The following is an 18,592-nucleotide window of genomic DNA, read 5'->3' on the forward strand; positions in this document are numbered from 1 at the left end:
AAGTTCGTAGATCTAACAGGTCTCTCTACCCTTGGAAACTCCATCCTCTAGTTGCTGCCCGCGGTGGGAGATTGATTCTGCTAAGGAGTGCCTCTGTTCAGTCCAGGGTAATTCCCTTAGACCAACCAGAACTGTCGACCTAAACGTCTCCAGCTGCACTTCCCAAGACTGTCAACCGCGACCGTAGCAGCAGAACCGGATGGCGGTTCGAAAATCAAAAATGAGCAAGTTCCCTGGGCGAGAGAGCTGCAAAATCAAAAATAGTTCTTGGGGGAAAGAAAAATCTTATTAGTTTACTTTTATTAGTCCGTTTTTCTTGGCCTCAGATTATACCGTTGTTTCCCAGGTATGGTGTTGTCTTCAAACAAGGTTTCAGGTTCGGTAGTGTCCAACTGCATTGACGGTGGCACAAATCCTTGCAGAATACGGTCACTCTCCTTGTCTGTACCAGTTCCTTTCAATTGTGCATCACTGAAGGGCACAAAGCGTGCTATGGACTCAGTCTCAGAGTCAGCAATTCCCTCCTGGACCCGCCGCTCATATGGAAGGGGCAGCGGGACCCGTTTGCAATGGGCGCCGTGCACCCAAATCTTCTTTCCTTGCGCCCGAACGGCTGATCTCGTGGAAAGAAGGACGAGGTATGGGCCGGTCCACCTGGGCTGTTCGTTCTTCGTGCGCTGAAAATTTCACACCAATACCCAGGTGCCAGGTTCAATGGTGTGGCCTGGATCATCAGACGCTGGCGGAGAGGAACTGTGAACCTGTTGGTGTAAAACACGCAATTTAGTTGTCAATTCGTGCAAATAGTCAAGCAGTACAGGGTGCTCTATCTCGCTGAGTTTCTTGGGCCTTGGCACGCCCCAGATGTTGGCTGGGCGGCCAAACACAATCTCGTGAGGGCTAAGTCCTAGTCTAGAATGGACAGTCATTCTGCTAGATAGGAGTGCTAAAGGTAGGGCGTCAGGCCATTTAAGACCTGTGCTGGCTTGGATCTTGGCCAATTTTAACTTTAATGTGCCGTTGTAACATTCTACTAATCCCTCTGATTGGGGGTGATTTGCAGCGTGGAACTTCTGGTGTATGCCTAGACACTCACACACTCTCTTCATCACTCGTCCCACGAATTCACTTCCATTATCACTCCAGACAATTCTAGGCATACCGTACCTAGGGAAGAATTCCTTGACCAGGGCTTTGGCAGTAGACAAGGCAGTATTGTCTTTAAGGGGATACGCTTCCACCCACCTGGAGAAGGCGCAAACAACAACAAGCACGTATTTCAGATTGTTGCACCTCTCCATGTGGATGAAATCGAGCTGCAAAACCTCGAACGGATACGTTGGAGGTGCAAAATGACCAGCTGGAGTTGGGGTTCCCCTACCGGGATTGTACTTCAGACACACCATACAGTTCTTGACCACATTCTCTGCACATTTTGGGATGCCACTATTCTGCCATACTGGGGCCAACAACTTACATATTCCTTTCACGCTGATGTGAGCCATCCCATGAGCCATTGTCACCACTGCAAGCACATACGCGTCGGGTAACAGCCATCTTTGATGCTCTAACAATTCGACCCAACAACCATTCGCATCCAATCTACCCTTGCTTTCTCTCCATTCATTCACCTCTTTCTCAGTGGCCTCGGACTGTATAGACTTCACACTTTCAATAGTGTCCTCACACATACCTACATCAGCAATCCATCTCGCAGGACCTACAACATACATTCGACTCATTGTGTTCCTTGCAGTCTCTTTCGCAACTTCATCTGCAAATGCATTCCCACGACCAACATCATCTTGAATCTTTCTGTGTGCACTGCATTTCACAATTGCAACTTGTAGTGGCAAGGTCAGTGACTCGAGAAGCTCGTTAACTAGCTGACCATGCTGTATCTTTGCACCATGCGACGTCAGGAACCCACGTTCACGCCACAATCGTCCAAAACTGTGAGCCACGCCAAAGGCGTACTGGCTGTCTGTATACACATTCACTCGTTTTCCTTTTGCCAACACACACGCTCTTGTAAGTGCAATTAACTCTGCTGCTTGTGCAGAATTGTGTGGGATACGTGCAGTTTCTACAATCGTGTGCAATGTTGTCACAGCATATGCTGCAGTCGTATCACCATTTGGCAACTTGAAGCATGAACCATCAACCCATAAAGCATCATTACATTCAGGAAGGGGAGTGTCCTGTAAGTCTACTCTCCCTTTTGTCTCTTCTTCTGTCCTAAAACAGCAATCATGTTTTTCGACCATATCTGTCTCCGCTGGAATGGGCAATAACGTGGCTGGGTTGAGTGTATCACACCTCTTTATGTGTATGTGACTCGCTAATAGTGTCAGCTCATAACTTGACAGTCGAGCACTAGTTAAGTGCTGTGTCTTTGTTCTGTTTAGCAAAATGTCTACTGCATGTGGGACCCTAACGATCAGTGTATTGTTCATTACTAACCCAGCAGACTGTCGAATACAGACAGCTGCTGCAGCAGTGGCCCTCAAGCAACTTGGTAATGCCTTAGCTACAGGATCTAGAGTTGCGGAAAAATACGCGCATGAACGATGTTTGTCCCCAAAGGATTGTGTCAGGACTGATAATGCGCAACCTTCCTCCTCATGGACATATAATGTAAAAGGCTTACTGTAGTCGGGGTTGCCCAACACAGGAGCCGAACACAATGCATCACGCAACTCGTGGAAACTCTTCTGACAATCTTCAGACCAAGGCATGGGATTGGGTGTATCCTTACAGATTAGTGCCAGCAAAGGTTTAGCCAACAGTGAGAAATTTGGTATCCATTGTCTGCAATATGATGTAATGCCCAAGAAAGCACACACTTCTCTCTGTGTCCTTGGACACTCAATCTTGCAATTGTCTGTATTCTCTCTGGGGTCAGTCTCCTTCCCTCCTTCGATAAGATGTGACCTAAGTAGGTCACTTCTTGTCGACAAAATTGCAATTTCGAAAGAGAGACTTTGTGCTTCATGTCACATAAATGACGCAGCAATGACAATGTGGCTTGCTTGCAAATCTCTTCAGTATCTGCAGCGACTAGCAAGTCGTCTACGTACTGAATGAGAGTCGCACCATCAGGTAGAACAATCGTGTCAAGTTGTGATTTCAGAGCCTGACTGAATATCGATGGACTTTCACAGTAGCCCTGAGGAGCGCGTTTGAAGCGGAAGCTTCGTCCTCCTAAATTGAAGCCAAAGATATCTCTGCTCTCCTCAGCAATCGGGATGCTGAAGAAAGCGTTCTTCAAATCAATCACTGAGAACCAAGTAGCTGAAGCTGGAACCATAGTCAATAGGGCAGTAATGTCGGGAACAACTGGAAACTGTGGCACAACAATCTTGTTCACTTCTCTGAGATCAATCACAAATCTGTACACAGGGGGTTGTGAAGGATCAGTACGCTTTAAAACGGGCAAAATAGGACTGTTACAAATATTGCCTGTTGTCTCTTCAATGACATCTTTCTCAATCAGATCGTAAATGATTGCTAACAACGCCTTCTCACATTCGCTAGAGATCTTGTATTAGGGAATACGTGGCAACCTAACATTGGCTCGCAATGTTATGACATATGGCGCTATCTCCAAGAGACCCACATCATTCGAACCAGTAGCCCAAAGTATGTCCGGAAGTGATGACAATTCTGTTGGAATATTCTCTTTTGACAAATACATTGGGGAAATCACTTTCTTACCTAGGGTAAGTTGTACTCCCGAAGGAGAACAGTACAACGTCGCATATAATCTCTTTAATAAATCCAAACCTAACAAATTTTCACCACAACCATTTGTAAGAATGAGGGGTGCTTCTAATTCACATGGCCCAATAGAAAGGGGCATAGGACTAGAAATCGGGTTTCTAACCGGGGCGCCAGAAAAACCTACTGAAACATTCATTTCGCCAGACAAAGGTGCGCCAGGAAGTTTTGAGTGCATAATAGAACTTTTTGTAGCACCAGTATCCAGCAGAAAAGGTTCTGACACTCCTGATGTAATCACCTCAACATAAGGTCCATTCTGATCTACTGGAACTGAAACAACTCCCTCTCTTTGTCCATGGCTGTCCTAGCAATCATTACCCTTATTCCCGTTTTCTGCGTAATAGTCATCAGCATAGTACTGAGCTGACCTAGAAGACGCATTATTCTGTTGGTCAAAGCTGTTCATGGAATTCTGAGGCGGAAAAGTAGTAGTATTCTGGGGGAAATTTCCATGGCCCCTACCCCTAGGAGCCTGTTGAACACCTCTACCTCTTGCACCAGAAACGCCATTTAAACGTCGCAATAAAGCCGGACAACTATTCTTGAAATGACCCTCTTCCTTGCAATACGCACAGTGATTCGGACCATACGGTAAACGTTGTTGAGAAGACTCATTTCTTTGTGAGTTTCTCGAATACTGCTGTTGTTGCTGATAATCAGGCTGACTATTATTACGAGGCGGATAGGCTTGCTGGAGAAGGACTTTAGTTTTCAAATCTTTAGTCTTTTTGTCTGCCTTATCTAACTCGTCTTTGCGCCTATTTTCGTAGTACTGGGCTGTGGCTAAAATCTGTGCTGACGTGGAAACAGCCCAAGCACTCTCTGAATCTTTCAATTTATTACATAGTTCAGGAAGCAGATTATGTACGAACTTATCAACAAACAATCTTTGGCCACCCTCAGTAGCCATATCCTGACCACTATGATCGACGAAAGTCTCTTCAAATCTCGTGAAAAAGTCAGACACATTCTCATCTTTCTTCTGCTTGCATGCAGATAACTTGTCCCAATTTACACGTAATTCAGGCATTAAAGTTTTCATATATGTGATAATTCTACCAGGAAGTTCTGCTACCAAAGGTTCGGGCTTAGAGCCACCAACTTGTCTAGCATCAGCAGTAGTGATATTAGCCCACGTGTCACCTAATTCTTGATCATGATCTGCATGACGAATCTTACTCCATAAGGGCTGTGGAACAACATTCCCAAACAACATGTCTACATCTGCTAAATTCATTATACATAAGCTGGCAGTCTGTGATAACTCCTTATAATATCCTGCAGGGTTTTTACGGGGATCAGGCAATGTCTGCTTGAGTGCTAAAACTTCAGATCGTTTCCAGGGGACATGTACCCATACACGCTGGAAATGTGGCAGAATTGCTGGATTCGCATTTGCGTCACCTTCCCTCCAAACTGGAGGAACTTCTCTCATGGGGAACTGTCGCGCCTTTTTCCTACCTGACATGTCATCCTCACATCCTCATACAGTGATCTAGAGACGTTTTCCTTACTCCTATAAGATAACAATAAATCTATTGCTCGTTCAACATCGGCACCTACAATCATGCCTTCATAGAACTTAAATCGCATACGGAACAATTCCTGCATTTTGCGTTTTGGATCATTGTCTTGCAAATCTTCGCAGAGGTATACACACATCTCTTCGAATACATTTCTCGGAGTGGGTGCATCCCACTGACGGAAGACTTCCATAACAGACTCAACATCATACTTTACAGTATCAGTAACCCATTTACGTGCTAACTCATTCAGCACTACTCTTTCCTCATAATCAGGCAGTTGACTACGCAACTGTCTACGTCCTGTTTTAGGGGTCGTTTTAGGCGACCCAAAGAAAGGTGAGAACAGACCAGTGACAGTACTTGCCACTCTCTGTCGAACAGAAGGAGAAGCAGGTTGAAAGGCAGAAACGTCAGAAGAGCCAGGCTGATGGAAAGCAGAAGTTGAAGAAGTGGCAGAAGAAGTCGAGGCAGTGGCAGAGGTAGTATCATGATAAACAGTTGGAGCAGTAGGCAAAGTCGCAGAAAAAGCAGACGGAGTATGTAGCAAAGGTGGCGGCCCTTGAGAGGGCTGCGCCGGAGAAGTAGGAACCAGCTGAAGAGGAGCTGGTGTTTGTGTAAGAACTGGAGTTCGTGTACCCGGGCGTGGTATAACAAAGCGCTTCGGGGGTGCAGTAGCATCTGGTGCATATGGGGGTGGTGAACTCAGTAAGTGGGACATTAAAGGATCCTTCTCTGATGTCCCTTTTGAACCTTGTCCTTCATGCGGCAACATTGGGTAGCATTTATCTACTGCTAACTTCTTGCTTCTGAGCATTTGTTCACTCTCTTGCTCTTCCTCATTATCCCTGTATGCAACGGCAGCTTGTACCATTGACATACCTCTTTTATTTTTCTTTGCTAATTTCATTTCTTTCTGTTTGGCTTCTTTGCACCATAGGCGAAAAGAGTCTAACATCGCCGGCCGGGCTTTCTTCTTAAACAGTTTGACCTCGAGATTATCTAAAATTTCTGCGTCAAAGCTACCATATTGGGGCCATTTTAAAACACCATCTTTTCTGGTGTATTTTATCCACACTTCATTATATGTGATAGGGCCTACTCCATGCTTCACATAAAGCTCATATGTTGGAGTTCCGATCAGAGGAACCGGACACGAATCCTCTAATCGGAAGTCCTTACTTACAACCAAGACAAAACAAGTTTCCAAGTCTGCTAAGACCAGGCATCTTCGCTCACTAGTCTAGCTTCAAACTTCAAAGGATTATCGAATACAATATTTTCGTGAATACACGAATCCCTTGGTTTTGGCGCTTGCAAGTTCCAAACAAGGTGTATCTCAAGGATACCAAAACTAAGAATCAAACTAAGGACTGGGAGACGCTCCACTTATATTTAACTGAAGTATTGATGATCGATGACGTCACTAGAAGACTCGTCTATCGTTTCGCTCTACCAAGGATCACTGGGTCCAAAACAGGGCGATAGTCAGGGCAGCAGTCCTTCGTAGCCGTCGGGACGCGGGGAACCTCGCAGCAAAGACCTTCGGAACCACGTCGACATACAGGGGTCGCTGAAGTGGCTGGCCGTCCTCTGGAATTTTCACACGAAGCTCCTCACGAACATCTGGCTTGGACTGTCACCGCTTGATACCGCCCCGAGTTGGGCGCCAACTGAGGTGCCGGGTTTTTAGGAACCCGGTGGTGCCAGGGGATAACACCCGAAGACCTCTGAGTTCTCCCTGTTCCGGACCACAGAAACACAGAGTCTTCTAGGTGAAGTCAAGGATCAAGTTTTATTGGCTGCAACCAAGTAACAAGCGTCCTAGAAGTACAACAGCACGGGATGTAAGTTCTCAGGAGACTGTTCGTTTTTACAGAACTAGCCTTCTCCTTTTATACACAATATTACACTTCAGGTAAGAATTCCTTGTTTTATGATGCAACCATATACATATTTGTACAACAAAGAAAAAGCAAAGTCATGATGGCCAGCCTACAATTTCGTATGTCCAGTTCGTGATAGATTACCCAGCTCGGCCCAGAACTACCATCAGATATCGATGAAACCCCAATAAAATCGGGCACCTCCTCATCGTAAAACCGGCCATAAACAAGAAACATGGACAGGTGTATGTGTGTGGATAACATGGTTTGTATGTAGTGAATGGTTTATGGCATGTTGTGCCTTGATGCTATCTTACTCGGCCACTGGGCGAGGAACCGCCCAAACAGGTTTGGCTGGAGGCAGTGGAGTCAGCTCGGCCAGGTCATGGGGAAGTCAGCTAAGGTGGACGTGTCCTTTCAGATTGAATTCGGCCTTAATCAATTGACAATATGAGGGCAAGCCATAAGATGGATGCCGTACACAAAATGGAGTCCGAGGCTTCGAGACGGAAACCATGATTTAAGGGTGATAGCATCACTCAATCACAACGCAAATGCATAGGGATAATGTCCTAATCATTACCGGTCTGCCGACACCAAATTCGTCATGGTACGATGATATTTTGTGACACGAGTGTTGGGCCTCGGTACCATATTATAGCAGGGTCCAGAATTTTCAGAACCACAGTGGCTCCTTTACCCTTCTGTGCTATATATATATATATCTTTATATATATCTGTATAACAATGGCCTGAAAGCTTTCCAAAAATGCACTCACAGCAGTTGAAACCCGAAGGTTATTTTATTCATAGAGAGAGCCAGCACCTTCATGTTGGGTAAGCTTATCGCCGACGCGTTTCAAGGACGAATCCTCTTCCGCATGGGCTGCTTCAGTGTCATTCAGATGGCTCCAATTAAATGCAACGACCCCCAGTGGGTCATGCGTAGTGCGTTCATATAGTATGTTGCATCATGGGATATAAATTCCGGATTGGAGATAGCGATTGCTCACAGTGAGATCCGTATGGCACTAGTAATTAACCAGCATTGTTAAACCTTCAGTAGGTCCCACATGATATGTTGGCTATATTGTCTCTTCAGCTGCTGCACTGATCGTGGCTTCGGAAAAGTTCAACACGCCACGCAGCCTCTCCTTAAGGTCACGGAGACGGTGCACTCTTGCACGGCAGGGCAGCCTTGTAAATGAAATGTATAAATGGCCCGAAAGCTTTCCAAAAATGCACTCACAGCAGTTGATACCTGAAGGTTTATTTATTCATAGAGAGAGCCATCACCTTCATGTTGGGTAAGCTTATCGCCGACGCGTTTCTCGGACGAATCCTCTTCCTCATGGGCAGCTTCAGTGTCATTCATATGGCTCCAATTAAATGCAACGACCCCCAGTGGGTCATGCGTAGTGCGTTCATATAGTATGTTGCATCATGGGATATTGAGTCCAGATTGGAGATAGTGATTGCTCACAGTGAGCTCTGTATGGCACTAGTAATTAACCAGCATTATTCAATCTTCAGTAGGTCCAACATCAGGGCACGAGTCGGGGTACCACGCGGGTGGACGGCATCCCCCCACTTATTTCAGAGGGTTTTTCAGGGTGGACGCCGTCCACCCTGCTAAATCAAAACCGCGTCCACCATTACCTCAATACACTCCCCTGGGCCATCTCCCGGTTTCGTTTCCTCTGACGCAAGGCGTTTCTGCCCGCGAGTTTACCCTTATGCGTTACAAGACCTACTTGTTAGTTTCGATTCCTCACGGCACTCGCTGTCACTCCGAGGCAGCCGGACAAAGCGCACCGAAGCAGCTCTTTAGACATAGGTACCAACTTATGTACGGCCCCCTGGGTCCTCGGTCCCGAGCGCCCATGATATTTCAGCTGAGGGAACCACCGACCCCCAGACACCCCCCCCCCCCCTCCCCTAGCAGCAGCAGTGTCTCATCTGAAGTGCAGAGAGGGCAGTGTGCAAATGAGCTGGGTGACCAAATGGCTCCAAGCATGGTGGACTGCGTCCCCCCACTTATTTTACCAGGGGGACGCTGGACTTCACTCTCAGGCCATCCTGTTGTGACGTCACTTCCGGTGACAGCGTCCCCCCACTTCTCTTTTTAGGACTCGTGCCCTGTCCAACATGACATGTTGGCTACATTGTCTCTTCAGCTGCTGCACTGATCGCACCTCTCCTTAAGGTCACGGAGACGGTGCACTCTTGCACAGCAGTGTGAGTGCATTTTTGGAAAGCTTTCGGGGCATTGTTATACATTTCATTTACACGGCTGCCCTTTCGTGCGGAGTGAGATGACCTTTCACTCTGATCGTGCCGGAGCTGGAGCTTGATTCACGAGGCAGACATGTACTGTGAGCAAATGCCAAGAAATTAAAACAACTGGACGGTGTGAGTAAACTTTAGCCACTTTTAACATCGGGTGCATACATTGAAAGAGGAAAGAACAACAAATTAATTTAAATGAAAACAACCTGAACCCAATAAGACTCTTTATAATACATTCGCATTACCTGTGAAATGCACCTGGGAACTGTATTTTTTAATGCCAGTCACGTGATTTTTTGAAGTTTAAAAAGCGCGCAGAAATGCACTTGCAATTAATAATCCCCACCTGTGATCAAGGCAATACATTGCTGAAACGAGTAAGGACAAGGGGTATCCTTTGCGCTGCTGTGCCTATTTAAATAAAGCCTGCATCTCCGGTATTGGGCCTCTGTGTGGTGTGTAATGGATGTAAAATTGACGGACTGCTTCGTACCCGTTGTCAGAGGCCGCCCTATAGGGTTGGAGGCTCCTTGCGCGGAGGCATGTTGTTGGATTCCTATTAAGGGACAGGGGCGGCTGGTGACATTTGAAAGTGGTGGGCGTAAACTAATTTGCATATTGCACCGCAGCGAGCGAGCGAGCCCGAACCACCTTGCATCCATCCATACATCATTCATGCATCCACCCACCCATCCATCCACCCACCCATCCTGCATCCATAGATCGTTCATTCATGCATCCACCCATCCATCCATCCACCCATCCATCCTGCATCCATCATTCATTCATGCATCCACCCACCCTGCATCCATCCTGCAGCCATCATTCATTCATGCATCCACCCATCCATCCATCCATCCTGCATCCATCCTGCATCCATCACTCATTCATGCATCCGCCCATCCATCCTGCATCCATCATTCATTCATGCATCCACCCATCCTGCATCCATCATTCATTCATGCATCCACCCATCCATCCACCCATCCATCCATCCTGCATCCATCATTCATTCATGCACCCATCCATCCATCCACCCTGCATCCATCATGCATTCAAGCATCCATCCATCCATCCACCCATCCATCCTGCATCCATCCTGCACCAATCATGCATTCATGCATCCATCCATCCATCCATCATCCATCCTGCATCCATTCATCCATCCATCCTGCATCCATCATTCATTCATGCATCCACCCACCCATCCTGCATCATTCATTCATGCATCCACCCATCCACCCAGCCATCCATCCTGCATCCATCCTGCATTCATGCATCCACCCATCCACCCACCCATCATCCATCCTGCATCCATCCATCATTCATGTATTTTTATGACCATATAACTTGCACACAGCTTGTCAGTGTTCAATACCAGTCTCGAACCTTGTACTCCAGCGCCAATGATACATGATTAATATTAATTGTTTTTAAAACATGTATTTAATCGACACCAATTTCACACCTTAGTCGGAACATCATTTTTATTTGTTTTTTAAAATATCTATTTATTTAACACAAAAGTAAGTAATGTATACATTTTTATGGCTCGATAAGAGGCTCGAACCTGGTTTCCCAGCACCAAAGTCAGCTATGTATTGACCAGCCAATCCTGGCGCTGTATGCAGTGCCAGGATTGGCTGGGGGGGCACTATGACTCCTCGCCCAGTCGCCCTGTGTAACCCGGGGGGCTGCGGCCCGCCCCCTGGTCCTCTGTCTAAGGGGGAATTCACAGGAAAACGATCTGCGCATGCGCGGGCATGCTTGTGCCCAAAAATACACTTGCGCAGCTGCAGCAGGCCCATCCTCCCCCCACCCCCTGCGCACTCCGGGAAAGTCGGGTGGCTCCCGGTTTCCCGGCCGGCAGATAGCGCGATTTTTTAAAATATTTGTATCGGGCTTTTAGTGACGACGCAGTAGGTCCATGGGGCTTAGTGGGGCTACGCCCCTACGCCCCAATGGACGCACCGCGCCTGGTTAGCCACTTTAATATCGGGTGCATAAATTGAAAGAGGAAAGAAGAAAAAATGAATTTAAATGAAAACAACCTGAACTCACTAAGACTATGTATAATACATTCGCATTACCTGTGAAATGCACCATGGAACTGTATTTTCTAATTGCAGTCACGTGATTTTTTTAAGTTTAAAAAGCGTGCAGAAATGCCTTTGCAATTATTAATCCCCACCTGTGATCAAGGCAATACATTGCTGAAACTCATAAGGTCATGGGGTATCTTTTGCTGTGCTGTGCCTGTGGAAATAAAGCCTGCATCTCCGGTATTGGGCCTCTGTGTGGTGTGTAACGGAAGTAAAATTGACGGGCTCCCGTTGTCAGAGGCCACCCTGTAGGGTTGGAGGCTCTTTGCTCAGAGGCATGTTGTTGGATATATATATATATATATATATATATATATATATATATATATATATATATATATATATATATATATATTACCTACTGGCGGTCGCCAGTAGGTATATATAGTTAGGATTTTTTCTCTATGGGATTCTTGAAAATTCTATGTCTAATAACTTTGGCGTTTGTGGACGGAATTGGCTGAAATTTTCAGGAAAAATGGAACATTTTGTTTCTGAGCAGCCCCTGACAATTTCGGGGGGTTTCATCAAGGGGGAGCCGAGAAAAAAGGGGGGTCCCAAAACGCGTTTTTCCCATGTTAATTTCCATAGGGCTGTTGGCCTCACTTTTAGCTCGAACAGCTGAATGGATTTGCACGAAACTTGGCAAAATTGTAGGGACTGTTAGCCCGATGTGCCTTTGCTAGGTCTCAATATATGTGCTCCAGTGGATTTTGAGTAATTTAGGTTCAAAAAAAGATATATATCTGGGCGGAGCCTAACCACACATCTGATCTGATTGGCTGTCAGCACTTCATCCAAGAAGTGTTGGCAGCCATCTTGGGACCAATATACATGATAGCACCTCATTAAAAAGCATTGTAGTTAATAGAGGGTTTTAGGACTTTAGTTACATTATAAATCATTTGTTGATGGTACCATACTCGTTTTAGGAATTGTGGTGGGTTCTAAGGTGATTTTACCATGTGAAAAAACCTTCTGCTGTGATATCATGAATATTGTTTGAAAGAAAACTAATATCTCATGATTTTCCCACAGTGGTTTGGAAGGGGATCTATAAGCTAAACTAAAAGCATATTTTCTGTAAATTCACATTATCTTTCTCAGTCATGTGAAAATGAAGTCTGACATTCTCAGTAAAACATGTACATCCAACAAGGACAGAGACTGTCAGTTGATTCCTTTGTGTTCTACTGCAGCCTCCTAGAGTGTTCTAAAGAACAACTAGAGCGCTAACAGTCCTACTTATTACAAAGGTATGGCACACCTGAAGCCATCTTGATTGGAATAAAGTGGTAACTCTTAAAACATTTAATTTAAAAAGAAACAACATGAGGGGGTATATTTTGCCATAGAAAGTATGATTAGTGCTGCAGAATGAAAAATTAGGGCACATTTTGAGTGACTTCTCAAATCCTTTTCTATTTCATTAAAACATTCTGACATGCAGTCTCCCAAAATGGCCACCAGAGACAAAAGAGCCCAAATATCATCCAGATGTAGCCCAAGTATAGCCCAATGACAGAATGTCCCAGAGTGTTCTAAAGAACAACTAGAGCGCTAACAGTCCTACTTATTACAAAGGTATGGCACACCTGAAGCCATCTTGATTGGAATAAAGTGGTAACTCTTAAAACATTTAATTTAAAAAGAAACAACATGAGGGGGTATATTTTGCCATAGAAAGTATGATTAGTGCTGCAGAATGAAAAATTAGGGCACATTTTGAGTGACTTCTCAAATCCTTTTCTATTTCATTAAAACATTCTGACATGCAGTCTCCCAAAATGGCCACCAGAGACAAAAGAGCCCAAATGTAGCCCAAATATCACCCAGATGTAGCCCAAGTATAGCCTAATGACAGAATGTCCCAGAGTGTTCTAAAGAACAACTAGAGCGCTAACAGTCCTACTTATTACAAAGGTATAGCACACCTGGAGCCATCGTGATGGGAATAAAGTGGTAACTCTTAAAACATTTAATTTAAAAAGGAACAAAATGAGGGGGTACATTATGCAATAGAAGGTATTATTAGTGCTGCAGAAAGAAAAATTAGGGCACATTTTGAGTGACTTTTCAAATCCTCTTCTATTTCATTAAAAAATTCTGACATACAGTCTCCCAAGATGGCCACCAGAGACAAAAGAGCCTAAATGTAGCCCAAATATCACCCAGATGTACCCCAAGTATAGCCCAATGACAGAATGTCCCAGAGTGTTCTAAAGAACAACTAGAGCGCTAACAGTCTTACTTATGACAAAAGTATGGCACACCAGAAGCCATCTTGATTAGAATGAAGTGGTAAGTCTGAAAACACTCAATTTAAAAAGGAACAACATGAGGGGGTTAATTTTGCCATAGAAAGTATGATTAGTGCTTCAGAAAGAAAAATTAGGGATCATTTTGAGTGACTTCTCAAATCCTCTTCTATTTCATTAAAAAAATTCTGACATGCAGACTGAAACATGCACTTTGAATACCAGCAGCAGACGTCCCTGGTGAGCAGTAGCTTTACTACAGTGATCTAATGTGCAACTAAAGTGCTAACATTCAGAATTTATGGCAAATGTGTGACACATCTGAATGCCTTCTTGATGGAACCAAAGTAAACAAGCATTGAAAATGCAATAGATCTCGCCCTCGTTTAAGTTAAAGCCATTCTGTTTGTAATGAGGTGGCTTTTTAGCTTTGCTTTTATTAGTGTTTTTTCAACTTTCATGTAAATAACATGCATCTGTATGCATATAAGTATATGTATGCATGCATTTATGTTTGTATTTATATAGATATACAGATGATATATGTTTATATATGTATGTATATATATATATTCACTGAAAAAACCATAGGCTATAGACCATATATAGTTAGGAATTAGCATTTACAAAACCTTGAAAATTCACTGAAAAAACCATATGTTATAGACCATATATAGTTAGGAATTAGCATTTACAAAACCTTGAAAATTCACTGAAAAAACCATAGGTTATAGACCATATATAGTTAGGAATTCGCATTTACAAAACCTTATTTTACTCACACAAAACCATTGAAATTCCATATATAGTTAGTTGCACTAACTATATATCGCGCACCCGCAATCCACTGCTGATGATGTCACATATTACATCATTCATGACATGGTCAGTGACATCACTGATGACATCACTGATGACATCTCAAATGACATCACTGATGACATCACTGATGACAACATCCAGTGACTGTATGTTTCTGTAAAGTTAAAATATGTCTTACATATTGAAGAATGAGTGGATGTATAAGTGTCTGGATGAAGGATTTAGTAGGTGCATGACTGACTGTATGAGTGAGTGATTAAATGTGTCTCACTGAGTGCATGGGTTAGTGACTAAACTGTCCTAATTTGTGCATCATTATGTCTGTTGTTCTGTAAACTGTTGCATGTGTTGATAAGTAGCTATATGAGTAACTATATGGGTTATTGATTGGTTGCCCAAGTATTTGTATGGGAGACTGAGTGTGTGTGTGGGTGGCTGGGAGGTGTATGACTCTGTGCATAGATGTGTGAGCAGTTGATTCACTAGATGTATGGTTTCAAAAGTGCATGTGGGAACAGCTGTATGGGCGGTTGACTGTGTGCATGAGTGTATTGGTGAGTGAATGGATATCTCAGTGCTACATGTCAAAGTAAGTACATATGTAAAACACAGTACATGTGAGAGTTGACATATATAAATAACTGTGCATAAGAGCCAGTGAATGTGTGAGTGGCTGTATGGATCATTGTGAACTTGTATCAGGGATTGTATAAGAGAGTAAATATGTGTTAGTATATGTTTGAATAAGTAAAGTTTGTATAACTGCATAGTTGAGGAAATGGAGGTGTGATTGATTCTTTGCATGACAGACTAGGTGTGTGAGTAACTCCATGGATGAGTGACAGTCTGTGAGTGTCTGTTTACACTGATTGTATCTAAGGTTATATTAGAGTCTGAAGAGGTTCATCGTATTATCACATGAATGATATCATCAGTGATGTGATCAGTAATGTCAAATGAGATGTCATCAGTGATGTCATTTGAGATGTCATCAGTGATGTCATTTGAGATGTCATCAGTGATGTCATCAGTGATGTCATGAATGATGTAATATGTGACATCATCAGCAGTGGATTGCGGGTGCGCGATATATAGTTAGTGCAACTAACTATATATGGAATTTCAATGGTTTTGTGTGAGTAAAATAAGGTTTTGTAAATGCGAATTCCTAACTATATATGGTCTATAACCTATGGTTTTTTCAGTGAATTTTCAAGGTTTTGTAAATGCTAATTCCTAACTATATATGGTCTATAACCTATGGTTTTTTCAGTGAATATATATATATATATATATATATATATATATATATATATATATATATATATATATATATATTCACAGAAAAAACCATAGGTTTTACACACGTTATAGTTAGGAAGTAGCATTTAAAAAACCTATGAAATTCATTGAAAAAACCATAGGTTTGACACATGTTATAGTTAGCTGGAAATTTTACTGACATAAAACCAATGAAATTCCACGTTATAGTTAGTTGGACTCACTATAACTTGCGCGTGCAATGCACTGCTGATGACGTCACATATTACATCACTCATGACATGGTCAGTGACATCACTCATGACATCACTGATGACACCATCCTTGTGACATAGTGACAGACCTCCTTTCACTGTAATGTAACCCTTGAAACACATATTCAAAAATAGAAACTGAAATTTAAAAAAAAATGGATACCCATATCAGTTACAACAAGTAATTCAGTAATTCCACCATCTATATACACATCCACTCATTCACCAACAGTTCTATATAGTCACTCATACATATACTCACTCATCATATGAAGTGATACACCTATACATCCTGTTACACACCGACAGTCATCGAAAAGTTACTCACACACATACTCACACGTGCAAATAAACTATTGAACATCCATTTATTTGAATATAGAGTTATACACACACTTCCACCTTACTTCTATTGAAAATTACACATATTTATTCTCTTAAACAATCACTTATAGAAACACATACTTATTTAAACAGGAACTCTTACAATCTCTTACTCTCACATATACTCACTTATATACATCAATATTCACATATACTAGATTAAAACATATGTCGTTACTGATAAAGACACTAGTGAGACAGTCATTCACTCACTAACAAACACATATACACACTCATCCACCCATACAGTCCTGCACATATGCTGTCTTCAAAACACATACAAACAGAGAGTCAGTCACTCATGCATCTATGTGCTAAGTAATACCCCCACCAAACCATATAGACACTCATACTGATACTAAGAGAAACATCTAATAACACATATACATACGCATGTAGCTACTTACCAACACATGTAGCCACTTATACACAAAGTGAAACACTTATATATATATTTAAATATGTAAACATTACTCACTAATATTTATTTTTCAGAAAGACACATATTCACTGGATGGTGTCATCAGTGATGTCATGAGTGATGTCACTGACCATGTCATGAGTGAAGTAATATGTGACGTCATCAGCAGTGCATTGCACGCGCAAGTTATAGTGAGTCCAACTAACTATAACGTGGAATTTCATTGGTTTTATGTCAGTAAAATTTCCAGCTAACTATAACATCTGTCAAACCTATGGTTTTTTCAGTGAATTTCATAGGTTTTTTAAATGCTACTTCCTAACTATAACGTGTGTAAAACCTATGGTTTTTTCTGTGAATTTCATTGGTTTTTAAAATGCTAATTCAGAAAAATGTTGTGTATGCAACCTATACTTTTGGCAATAAAGTTCTGGCAATATTTTTTTCGAAAACGAGCCGTTTTCTTCACTGTTCAAGTTGCATAGAGACTCCTTGTAAAGCAATACAGAATTCGAAAGTCTGTACCTTGCCTTTTTTTAAACACATTAAAATTTGTCTGTAAATAAAAATAGCCTTACTAAACTTTCGTGCTCGACCCGGTGTGCGCACTCTCGGCAACAGTTGTCAATAAAATGGATATCACATTTCCAGGCTTTCGTGCGCGACCGAGTGCGCGCACCTGCCTATATATTTCGTAAAAAACCTTGCGATTTGGACTTATTGAATTTCTTCATACACCCCTCAAAGAACTTATAGTACGTCAAAGAGACTGTACCTAGACTTCTTTTTTATTCTTATAAAACTTTTCAGTAAATGGAGCCGAATGTCTTTTTAAACTTTCGTGCGTTACCGGATGTACACACCTTGGTATTTTTTTTAGAAATATAAAACCTTTCATACTTTAACAATTGTGTGCTTAAATCCAGCTCAGAAGATATACAAAATCAGGATGGTAGTTGGTTCAACCCGGACCGTTTATTAGAGGTAGATTGTCCGACTCCACCGGAGGACACCCCTAATAAAAAGGACATATATATAAAATGCGGACTAGCCGCTGTATCGTGCTAGCAAACTATAACATATAAATCGTTAGAAAAAACAAAAGGAATCGAGCAAAATCAGTAGGCCACTGATGAGATCTTTTTTTGACCTCGCTAAAATAGAAAAATTAGGAACAACCCCTCATGAGAAATATGAAACTAGTGAGAGGAACCGAGCTCGACGCCATGATGGCTGCAAGACAGCTCGGCTCCGCCGCCCACCCCACCCAAAATAACGACAAATATTATAAAGATACACAACACAGCAGCAAAGTAACAGGGTAAAACGTTTTATTAAATAACTATTTACATGGCAGCCTGCTGCAACATGAAAACAACACTTTCAATTGGTTCTTAATAGTTTCAATTCTGGAATTTACACGCAGCACTCCACCCACTTCCCTCACCATCTTTTCTACTCTCAAGAGAGAACAACGTCCTACATCTTTCGGAAGACTTTGGTGAAATGGCTACCGTATCTCATTCATCTTCCGAATCTGACCAAAATGATCGACTACCTTTAATAAGAAAAAATAAATCTTTCATCTG

At 42.7% G+C, this 18,592-nt stretch overlaps 1 protein-coding gene across 1 annotated transcript in view; it reads left to right on the top strand.

The window, feature by feature from the left end:
- The window catches only part of TRIO (trio Rho guanine nucleotide exchange factor), a 5,246,815-nt gene that overhangs the window by 3,352,978 nt on the left and 1,875,245 nt on the right, over positions 1 to 18,592 (top strand). The gene's annotated exons all lie outside the window — the stretch shown is intronic.

This window comes from Lissotriton vulgaris, chromosome 4_1 (genome assembly GCF_964263255.1).
Source record: "Lissotriton vulgaris chromosome 4_1, aLisVul1.2, whole genome shotgun sequence".
In the NCBI taxonomy this organism is placed as follows: domain Eukaryota; kingdom Metazoa; phylum Chordata; class Amphibia; order Caudata; family Salamandridae; genus Lissotriton; species Lissotriton vulgaris.